Source organism: Taudactylus pleione, unplaced genomic scaffold, assembly GCF_031769625.1.
Source record: "Taudactylus pleione unplaced genomic scaffold, aTauple2 ptg000156l, whole genome shotgun sequence".
Classification (NCBI taxonomy): domain Eukaryota; kingdom Metazoa; phylum Chordata; class Amphibia; order Anura; family Myobatrachidae; genus Taudactylus; species Taudactylus pleione.
The window spans coordinates 970023-980469 of NW_028284558.1; the positions used below are offsets into that span (position 1 = coordinate 970023).

Below are 10447 nucleotides of genomic sequence, written 5' to 3' on the forward strand. Positions count from 1 at the left end.
ATGGGTGCAGGGTGTGCGACTCCCCTGGACCCGTGTGCCCCGCACACACATTTTAGAAACGCTCCGGGCGCTACACCCAGCCCCCCACCCAACCCCCAGGGGCCGACTTCTCCTCCCCCCTCTCACCCAGCTGACACTTACCGTGGCGATCGGGGAGCTCTCTCCTCCGGTCAGCTGGTTGCAGAGGCTTCTGGTCTGTGACCCCGGTCAGCTGTGCTGTAAACTGAGATGCTGATTTACAGTACAGCTGACCGGGGTCACACTGCAGAAGCCTCGGCAACCAGCTGACCAGAGGTGAGAGCTCACTGATCACCAATCAGCGGAACCCCCAGCTGCAGGTAATTGTCTCAGGTTTTTTTGTTTTTTTTTACAGTAATCAGGTTGTGGTCTATTTAGACCATAAAGCTGATCACAGGGGGACGGCTCCCGGCTCTGTTCTGCCTGTCAGAGCTGAGCAGAAGTCAGGGAAACGGAGAGAACCCTGCTTAATGCTATCTCCAGATGGCAATGTTATAGCAGGGCTCCCACCCGGTATTTTTTCAGAATTCCCCCTTAGTAAATTTTAGGCAGATCACATTTCCCATTACAAGTATGGGAAATACGATCTGCTTGCTAAATAAATGAGAATTAAAGGGCTTGGGAGTAGTTTTTCACGAAAACTACTACAATTGCACTTTACATATTATTTTAATTTCACTAAAAATGTGTTAAAGGGTGTGAAAACAGCCTTTCACATTATTTTAGTCAAAACAAAAAGATTGATAAATAGGGCCGATAGTTAAGTGTATTATCTGCTCCATTGTTAATGTACAACTAAAGGAGCAAAATGTAGCTTATTAAAAACTATAGCAAAAGACTTGCAAGAGAATCTTCCTTTCAAACTCCTCTACATAACTACTGTGTAACTTGTCTACGCAGGGCCAGATTCAGCAAGTTACGCACGCTAGCAGACGCACGCACCCAGCCGCTGCGAGAATATGCTAATCGATGCATACACACGGAGACCACAGCACAAGAAGCAGACACCCCTCAAAACATAAAGCCACCCACCTATGCCGTGATTGACAGCGTAAAACATCAGGAACATCGAGTGTCATCGAAGCTGCGTGTAAGCTAAGGGTAGACCTAGCCCTGCCGCAGGACGACGAGAGAATTTCCTGCACGCAGAGTGGCGCAGACTGCGTGCGGCGCCGCTGAGATTAAATTTATGCACAACCCTGTAACGGAATTGCAACGCACTAGCACGCCTGCGTTTGCCCAACCACTCCCCCGTCACCACCCACAAACAGCATTTGTTGTCAATCACTTTGCCTTGGGTCTGCATGGCCTCTGCTTACACAGTTCACATCGCAATTCGTGGTTCGCGGACAAGCCGTGAGATGCATGCGCAGTGCGAAAACATCGACCAAGTGCGTGCGTTCTCTCATTTGCGTTGCTGAATCAGGCCCTCAGTCCTCCAGTCACCCATTGATATTGCTCCATAAACCTAACTTCACTTTTTCTCCTAAAATACCATTTGGTTTAGTTTAATTTAGAACTTAATCAAGACAGTGAGGTGATATCGGACTCGTCTTTATTACACATGGCACTTTGCAATGGACATAGGGGGTCATTCAGACCCGCTCGCGAGTGCAGGACGCTCGCAAGCGGGTCGATGGTGCCCTACTGCGCATGCGCATGACGGAGGGAGCTCCATCGTGCGCATGCGCGAGACCCGAATAACGACGGCCAAGCCGTTGTTATGGGTCTCGCACCAAAGGGGGCGTGCTGTCGATGTTGATTGACAGCACGCCCCCTTTGGTGGGCGTGCCGGGGGCGTGGCTGCCAGACGGAGGCCTTCCCATGGGAACGCCTACCGTCTGAAGCCGGCCCCACTGGCATCAGTAGTGATGTCAGTGGGAGTGATTTTGGCTCTGATAGAGCCAAAATCACTCCAGGGCTTGCGGCAGCGAGACCTTACCGCAGGGTCTCCGTCGCAAGCCCGATGGTCGCGATGGTCTTGACCATCGCAACCATCATCATGGACGCTCGCTATAGCTGTGGGTGGTCACCCACAGCTATGCGAGCGTCCAAAAGGCCGCTCTATTTTCATGTAGGAGGGCCCTGATTCAGAGCGAGCGCTCTGGTCAGAGCGTCCGGTTCTGAATCAGGCCCATAAAGCGGCTAACATGCAGTTTTCAGTCAAAGAATACATGGAAAGTGCGAAATGCGCCTCATTAGAAATATAAGAGGCAATGTACAGATTCCGCCCCCAGGTCACATCACTCATCCTGAAAATTTGTTATAAGCTAATAGTTTACAAAACTTCTAAATATTTAAGTAGAAAACCAGAACCACCCGAATACAGTATTAGCAGTCTATAAAAGTTATATGAACTTTAAATGCTCATATGAATGTAATCCTATTAACCCAGATGCAGGATTATGAAAAATAACTATCTAAAAGTATATGGTGTAAAATAATGGGACTAGCAGAAGCTGCAGAAGTGCAAGATAGTGAGTAAAAGCCAAAGACCACCTGGACAAGAAGATCACCTTATACAGGGAAATGGTTATATCTCTGCTATAAGATTAAGGCCCCCATTTATCAACGAAGCATAACCCCTTTAGCGCTCGCAGTACATGAAACCTGGTGACCGCGGGAGCATGCAAACATGAGTCTCGATCAAATGAGCAACGTAAGCGATATATCGTTACAAAACGGGGTGAAAACTTGAATCAGCCAAATAGACCATTACAATGTTTGCAATACGCCCCATATGCTTTAATGTTATCCTCACTTTAGTACACAGAGACTTCCTGTTCCTAACATCTTACTGCTCAAAGGTCTTATATTTTAGGTGAATGAAAACATTCAAAAACTATTTTAAGTAATACTTATTACCTAAAGAGGAAGCTGCCATTTTTTGGGTTGAACCAACTGTCAGAAGAATGCGGCCTGTTTTGTAGAAATTAGTAGCCTATTTATGACCATAATTAAATACCCCCCTCTGCAAAAACCATGCAGAAATAGTTTCCATATGATTTATGTAACTAGCTGTAACCAACAGAGTGTAAAATATTGTGATATCAGAGTTATCTCCTCTGTTAGGCAGGTTAACAAACATGATATTTATCAATTGCATTACAGTCTGGACCAATTGATCAAGCTCCGTAGCTTGGCTTTTCGGAACCTGGTCCCCTTAACAAATACAGTCTTTAGACGGCTTTTACCATTGTATCCTATATGCTACAGTATTGCTGGAGAGGGGTCTTCAGATCCCTCTCTGGGAGCTGCAGGCATCAAAATGGCTGCCTGAAATGTGGCTAGGTGACAGGTGCACTTTAGCCGACCAAAATTACATGTTAAACAAAATCACATTTTTCACAATATTTTTTTTTAAAAAGTAATGACCCAAGACTTGCCTGAAGCATTCCTCCCTCCCAACTTTGTAGAAGATGAATTTGGGACTTTTGCCACTGAAAGGGGGACGTGGCCTCGTGGCAAGGGTTGTGGCCTCAAAGGAAATGGCATGTTCGCGAGTCAGGCTTCCCGTTGTCGGCATGCAGGAGGCAAGTCCAGCTCTCCGGGAGCTGCTGGGCATACACCCCGTCCCTTGCTCTGTTTTATTAACACCGCACACATGTGCACAGCATCTAGTCACCTCTTGCTCAGAGCAGCGGGTGAAAGGAGGCCTACCCGCCCCACCCCCCACCGCATGACATGGCGGCCTGAGGGTGGATTCATATAGACGTCTATAACAACTGAATTGCCCCAAAATAAGTGCATTTTGCACCACCTTAGTGCTGGCAGTCTTCTGGCCTACTTATGTTTTTAATGAGACCAGTACTGAACATCCACGTTCAGTACTGGTCTCATTAAACCTCCAGCTTCATACATACTAGACCAGAGGTTCTTAAACTCAGTCCTCAGGACCCCACACAGTGTGTTCATTACTCACTGACACATTTTAAAAGTTCCACTGGTGGAGCTAGTTATATAATTTGTGATTCTGTGAGGAGACCTGGAAAACATGCACTGTTTGGGGAGTTTGAGAACCTATGCACTAGACTATGTGTATATGAGCCGACCTCATCTGCGATGGACCCGGCGGAGGTGCTGGCATTGGCAAGTGCATACACACTGCAGGGGGGGGATGCATTTGGCAGCATGGCATCGGTAACGTCATCCCCAGGTTGAGCTTCATGTACAGCCAACTGAGGATATCATTATCGTACCGCAAGAGGGCGCATCGTTCGTCGGTCACTGTATACACAATGGAAAATACGAAAGATATAGTTATCGTTGAGGGATATAGTCTAGTGTAAGCGGCTTAAAAGTGACATGTAACAAAGCATCCCCACCCCTACATAACCTCAATCTCATGATTAATATAAGTCACAACTGAGACAAAACTCTATTTGCTGGATTTCACGTGAAAGACAAAAAAAATTATTTTGTTGAAAGGAGGTGATGTACTTAAGTGGCTGGTGGGTAGACTACTATGACATATAGTATACACCTCTGAAAATGGTTCCACCTCAACAGAAAGGATATGTGCACCCTAACGTGTACCGGGCAAGCCGATATTTTAGGGTGCACTTTGCTAATTACCTCATGGGACGCCATTAACTCTTGCAGTGCTATCACATTGTTAGTACTGAAATTGTGGAGGTTGACAATCATTAAGATGGGACTTCAAAAAAACTTAGCTGTCTGGAATCTGTGATGGGTTCCCTACATTGAAGAGGAATGGGATACCAGATCAGGACACAGCACACTTCAGGCAAGGGTAAAGGCCCCCATACATCAACAATCGATTGTGGCAATTCTGCAATTTGTAATCGATTGTGTATAAAAATCTGCAATGTATGGGCTTCACAGATTGCAACCAAAAAGTGATTGGAATTGTTAAATCAGATTGTCCAACATGTTGGATTTCACAGATGGATTGGGGCTGTAGATTGCTACTGTATGGGCATGATCAGCAGATTTGCAGATCGTTACCAGTAAAATGGTGGGCCTTTCAAGATTGGCAGATCTGCGTTTGCTGCAATCGATCTGCAAATCACTGAAAAAGATCTGTAATGTAGGGGCACATCTTTGCTGCAGTCGCGCTAAAAGGGCAAAAAGCCCCTCTCGGCAAGCAAGGTCCCGCCAGCCTCTGCTAGTGCCAGGCGTCTCTTTTTGCAGAAAATGCATCTATGACGCAATGTGATGCGACTAGGACGCACCAGCAAACCATGCTGATTTGATATGCGACACTTGTATATCTGCGTGCGACTGAGTAAATGAATCTGTATAAATAGTCCTACAATGTAGCGGCTGCAGCTTTTTTTTATTCCAAGTTCCAATGTGCTTCATATACAGACTCAGGTGCACACAGGTGTCACATATCAATTAGTCTGCTGGTGAATCGCATTGAAACTAACGGTACCTACACACTTGGCGATGTGCTCACGATCCGACATCGTGTACGATTTCCCTTGAACTCTCCCCCGGCAGCTCCCCGGGAGTCCTGCACACGATTTGGTGTAAAAAGTGTCCATTGTGACAAACGATCTATAGTGCATCCTTAACTTTACCAGTGCATCGTGTCCCAGATTGGCAAATCTACCCCACAGCAGGGCAGATCTGAAGATGCGATGTACGACCTGTGGGGACGCACATCGGCATTGTGATCGTCAGTGGACACTCACGATTTGGGCATATTTTACACGATTTGTCGCCACAATGTGTCGGAATCTGGCAAATCGTGTAAAATATCGCTAAGTATGTAAGCACCTTTAGACGCATTTTCGGGAAAAAAATGTGACAGCTCACTCACCCCAGGCAAGTCGTGCTGCGTGGTGTATTGAGGCTAGATGCATGAGGACACATCTGGTCTGAATGTTAGAACTGAAATATCATGTATTTCCATAAATCTGTCCAGTATACAGTCTCACCTATACTTCACACACAGGCAGATGCTTGCTGTAATCAGACTGGATCAATTCTAAAACCAGGGATTGAATAATTGGTTTGTAGTTTCCCAGATAAAAGAAATGCTGTGTACCGATTGCGAATTGGTGGCTTTGTACACAGAAGCACATTTGAGCTCAGACCAAACATAACTGACAGACTATGCTTCTATCTTTTCTGCTTTCTGTCCCATACTAAGGAACATTGTAATCACTGCCCAAGAGCTGCGGGAGGCTATAGCTGTTTCTAACCAACGGGTGAAGAAATCGTTACTTCTATTGATTTTGTCAGAACCAAAATACAACACATTGCAGAATGTGCATGTGACAATGTTACAGCCTATTTACAACAGTCTTGCAGCAGAAGTATTATTTACCAGACATTTATATAGCGCACACATATTGCTCAGTGCTTAGCAGAGAATATATATATCCCTACCCCAGTGGTGCCCACAATGTATATTCCCTACCACATGTACACATCCTGTACACTAGGGTTAAATGTTTTTATGTCAGAATACAATTGAACTACCAGTAAGTTTTAAGATTGTGAGGGGAAACCCATGCAAACACAGGGAGAACATACAAACTCCACACAGTTGGGGGGAATCAAATCCAATACCTCCTTGTTGTGAGGTAAAGTGCACTATGGAACCATTGGAGGCTTCAGAGGACTGGTGAGTGTGAATTCAGTATTAGTGAAATTCCCCTATACGACATTTTTATGGTTATCATACATGCAGTTCATTGAAGATGATATATCAGTTGAGATTATAGTAACTTTAATATATATTAGTTTTATAGCCACAATACTAAAATACATCAAAACACTCTGAATTGGTTTACAAACAAATGTACTCTGAGAAATACATGTATATACAATTTTTTTATGATTATTATTTTTTTCTTCTAGCGGTAAGCCTCACTATTGATGAGCCGCAGAGTGTTTTATAAAGAGCTGCCATGTGACCGGTGGAACTTTTTATTAGACAAAAAGTAGCTATTGTTCAAGGAACAATTTTAAGAACACTGAAGTTGATTGTCCTCCCTTTCCCACATGGGCTGACAAGCCTGGTGTAGCCTGAGGTAAGTCTGTGTTTTTTTAAGAAATCTTGAATACAACACCCTGCTTTAAATTCTGATTTCTCAACCACAGATCAGATTAACCAGTGCATTGCAACAAAACTAATAAAAATGCTGGCGATACTAGTGGAGACTTCTGTCAGAAGAATACAGTTAACCATTTCTCTGGCTGTTGGGGGAACTGGGTTGATTATTTCACTACTAGTGGACTAGAACATATATATTTGACAAGTTAACCCCATCAGTGGCAAGGATTGATACTGGATACAAATACATAGAGAATACACTCCATAATACTTCAACGCTAATAAAACCACATGACAGGCATGAAATAACTGAGTCATGCATTATACATTAAATAATTCTAGGTCAGAAGCAGGAAGAAATAAGTTATGTGGAGCCATCTGCAACATGCAAGTGGATACAACAAATTTGCATAAAAATAAAAAAATGCATAATAAATCAAACTAATTATCAAACTATGAGTCATAAGAGATTTGTTTGCAACAAACATAGATTTAAAAAACACACACAAATGTCCTTGGCATACTATGTATACACCTGTTGTTAAGGATATAAGACATCGTCGGGAAAGTGTGGTGGGGGGGGGGGGGGGTTTATTTTCCCCCTGGAAGATATTTCTTCATAAAATTAAAACGACAAGATGCAGTAAAATGAAATTATAGGAAATCAGAAAGGTCTAAATTTTTTTTTTTTTAAACTACACTTTAAACTTTATATAGCCATCTGCTGTGGCACATTCTAAACTTTGTGCATGATAAATATTCGAGAGGTCATGAATTTCGACACAAATTTGCATAAAATAAAAACCAACAACAAAAAACCTGTAAATAAATAATAATAATAATAATAATAATCAAATGATATCCTGAGAATAAAATTATACAAGATGGAGAGTAGCTTGTTGTTTAGAGGGCAAGGGAAAAAGAAGGAAAATGGAGGATATTGTTATATACACAAAGGGATAAATTTCAACAACTCGACCAGTCGGCAGCTGCTGTTCTGTTCAAGGAAGAAACACAAAAGAGTAGGAGAGATGAGGAGGGCAGTGCTGGAAGACAGATCAGATGCTCTACATACAGATCTCTCATCCACCCCCCAACCCGAAACTTCCTATTAATTCACATTACCCTACTGGCACCAAGCCTGGAATTTGTATGGTGTTGTTGCGGCTATTTTGGCAAAAGATCACTTTATAGGTAGGCTTACCTCACTTAACCCCTAAGATACTATATGTGCTGGGCATGCAAAACAGAAGGAGGGGTTACATTTAAGTCAACACCCCCCTTTAACCCTAGCATGTGCAGCTTTAAAAAGCTAGGTATGAATGGGACATTTGGCTGGAAGGGGGGTATGTAAAAGCCAATCGGCAGCATTACCAGTTTACGGTTACTGGCAGATGTTCCTGGCATTGAGTTTCAAGACATATGGGATTTCAGAAAACCGAATTACACTTAAATGCTGGACTAATAACAAAAATAACCCTTGAGACCATGGAATTTATTACTAGATAAGACCCACTGCAGCCATACAGAACGGGAAAGGGGGGGGGGGGGGGGAGAGAGAATTGATTCATGGTAATTGCTGATCTGTAAAGGGTTAAGGTGGCCCAGCTTTGTACAAACTGAGAGGGGAAACCAATCTCTTAATTTCATTGGGGTTTATCTCTCCCCCCACCATAGCCTCCCCCAGTGCATAACCCTACCCCTTGAGAGCAGGCCGGGTAAGGAAGGGTTAAGGGAGGACGGAGTGTCGTTTGGGAGCCAGGTTCCTCTTACCTTCCTGACAGGCACCCCTGGGAGGGGCGGAAAGGGCCCCAGCAGCAGGGACTGTGGAGGGACAGGGACTCTGCATGGGGACTCTCACCCAGTTGGCAACATCCGTTGCGGAAGAAATTCTAATTGAACCCGACAGGGAGCCAGGGGAGGCCGGGTCCCTTAGCCTGGGCAGTGCGGGGAATAAGGAGCCACATGAGGCTGTATATGGCAGAGGCATAGGAGGTGCGAGGCGGGAGGTACGGTTGCAGGGGGGGCTGGGAAGAGACTGCTCCCTACCATTAAGCAAACTTTGACGGACACAGTGAGAGAGCAGCAACCCCGACCTGAGCGCCCCCTGGCACAGCCACTCGCTGCCCTATTTACCACCATCCGCCCTCATCACGTGCAGTGTACCTCCCTAGCAAACGCAGGAGGGGTCACTGACTCCCCCTCTGTAGAGCAGAGAGCACAGGAAGCCCCCCTTGTCACAGCAGCAGCCCTCCCCAGCTTGCTGGGACCCCACGTAAGAAAGTACCCCCCTGCTGTAATATCAGCTCAGCACCCCCCCATTCCCCCCACCCAACACACACACACCACCCCTGCTGCATCATCCTAGTGAGCACTCACCTTCTGCACAGCAGTGCCTTGGGGGTCTCCTCCTCGCCAGGAACCCAGGAGGGTGAGCAGTGTTTGGGGAGAGGTGATGGAAGGTTATCTGCTGTCCTCCTCCCCTCCTCGCTGGCTGCTGCTGCTGTGTGTGTGGTGTCTCCAGGAGAAAGGACATAAAGGAGGAAGAGGGTGTAATGTGCTCCCTCTATGTGTGTCTGTCTCTTTAGTTCCTTGCAGCAGATTGAAGGAGATTCTTCTCAAGGTTTTTATTCAGCTTCACTTCAAGGCAAAGCTTCATCAGGAACCAAAAGTGACGTCAGCCAGCAGCCCTCTAACAATGAAACTTGCTGTTTAACCAGGGAGCCTGCAAAGAGGACGAAAAGATGTCTAATGTCCTCTTTTCCAAGTTTATCTGTCTTCTTTCCACCCCAGCCTTCTGTAAGGGCAAAGCACTAGATAACCTGTCCTGCTGATCTGTCATATAGGCTCAGGATATTACATAATGTGTAATCATGCAATGAAGAATGCAGCTGACCATCCTACAAATCTATCCCTATCTATTTCTCCCCATGGAATTTATGTATTATCAAATTTTTTGTTTCATATCACATTTTTGTTGTGAAAGGGAGTTTTTGTACTTTCTACTTAGTTGCCTATGTATTTTTATTTATTTCATTTAACATTGACTTACAGCGCCAGCAAGTTCCATTGCGTTTTACAATTGAGAACATGATGGTAATAAACGAGACTGGGCCGTAACAGACAGACAGAGGCCAGAGGGCCCTGCTCGCAAGCTTACAATCTATAGGTAAATAGCGATTGGATATATGATGATAGGTACTGCATATTGGTTCAGCCACTAACCACTAAAAAATTAAAACTTTTCTTTCTTCATTTTCTCACTCTAAAGCTGAGTACACACTAGATGATATGTCGTCCGATCCCGCGGATCGGACCGACGTATCGTGTACATCGTCTAGGGTGTACTTGCTATGTGCGCCCCCCTGGGTGGAATTGGGGTTGTCTGTGCATGACCCA

The 10447-nt window shown here is 44.9% G+C and overlaps 1 protein-coding gene across 7 annotated transcripts in view; it reads right to left on the reverse strand.

Moving 5' to 3' along the window:
* BAZ2B (bromodomain adjacent to zinc finger domain 2B) overlaps positions 1-9673 on the reverse strand; it is a 267863-nt gene extending 258190 nt beyond the window's left edge. For 2 of the 7 annotated variants that reach the window (XM_088474781.1, XM_088474783.1), the window contains exon 1: positions 9428-9673. The gene's annotated coding sequence lies outside the window, so the exon portion shown is untranslated. Of the gene's footprint in view, positions 1-8173; positions 8226-8821; positions 8924-9097; positions 9110-9427 lie in introns of those variants that run through there. The other 5 variants (XM_088474790.1, XM_088474787.1, XM_088474782.1 and 2 more) reach the window with 5 other exon arrangements.
* Positions 9674-10447: the final 774 nt, after the last annotated feature.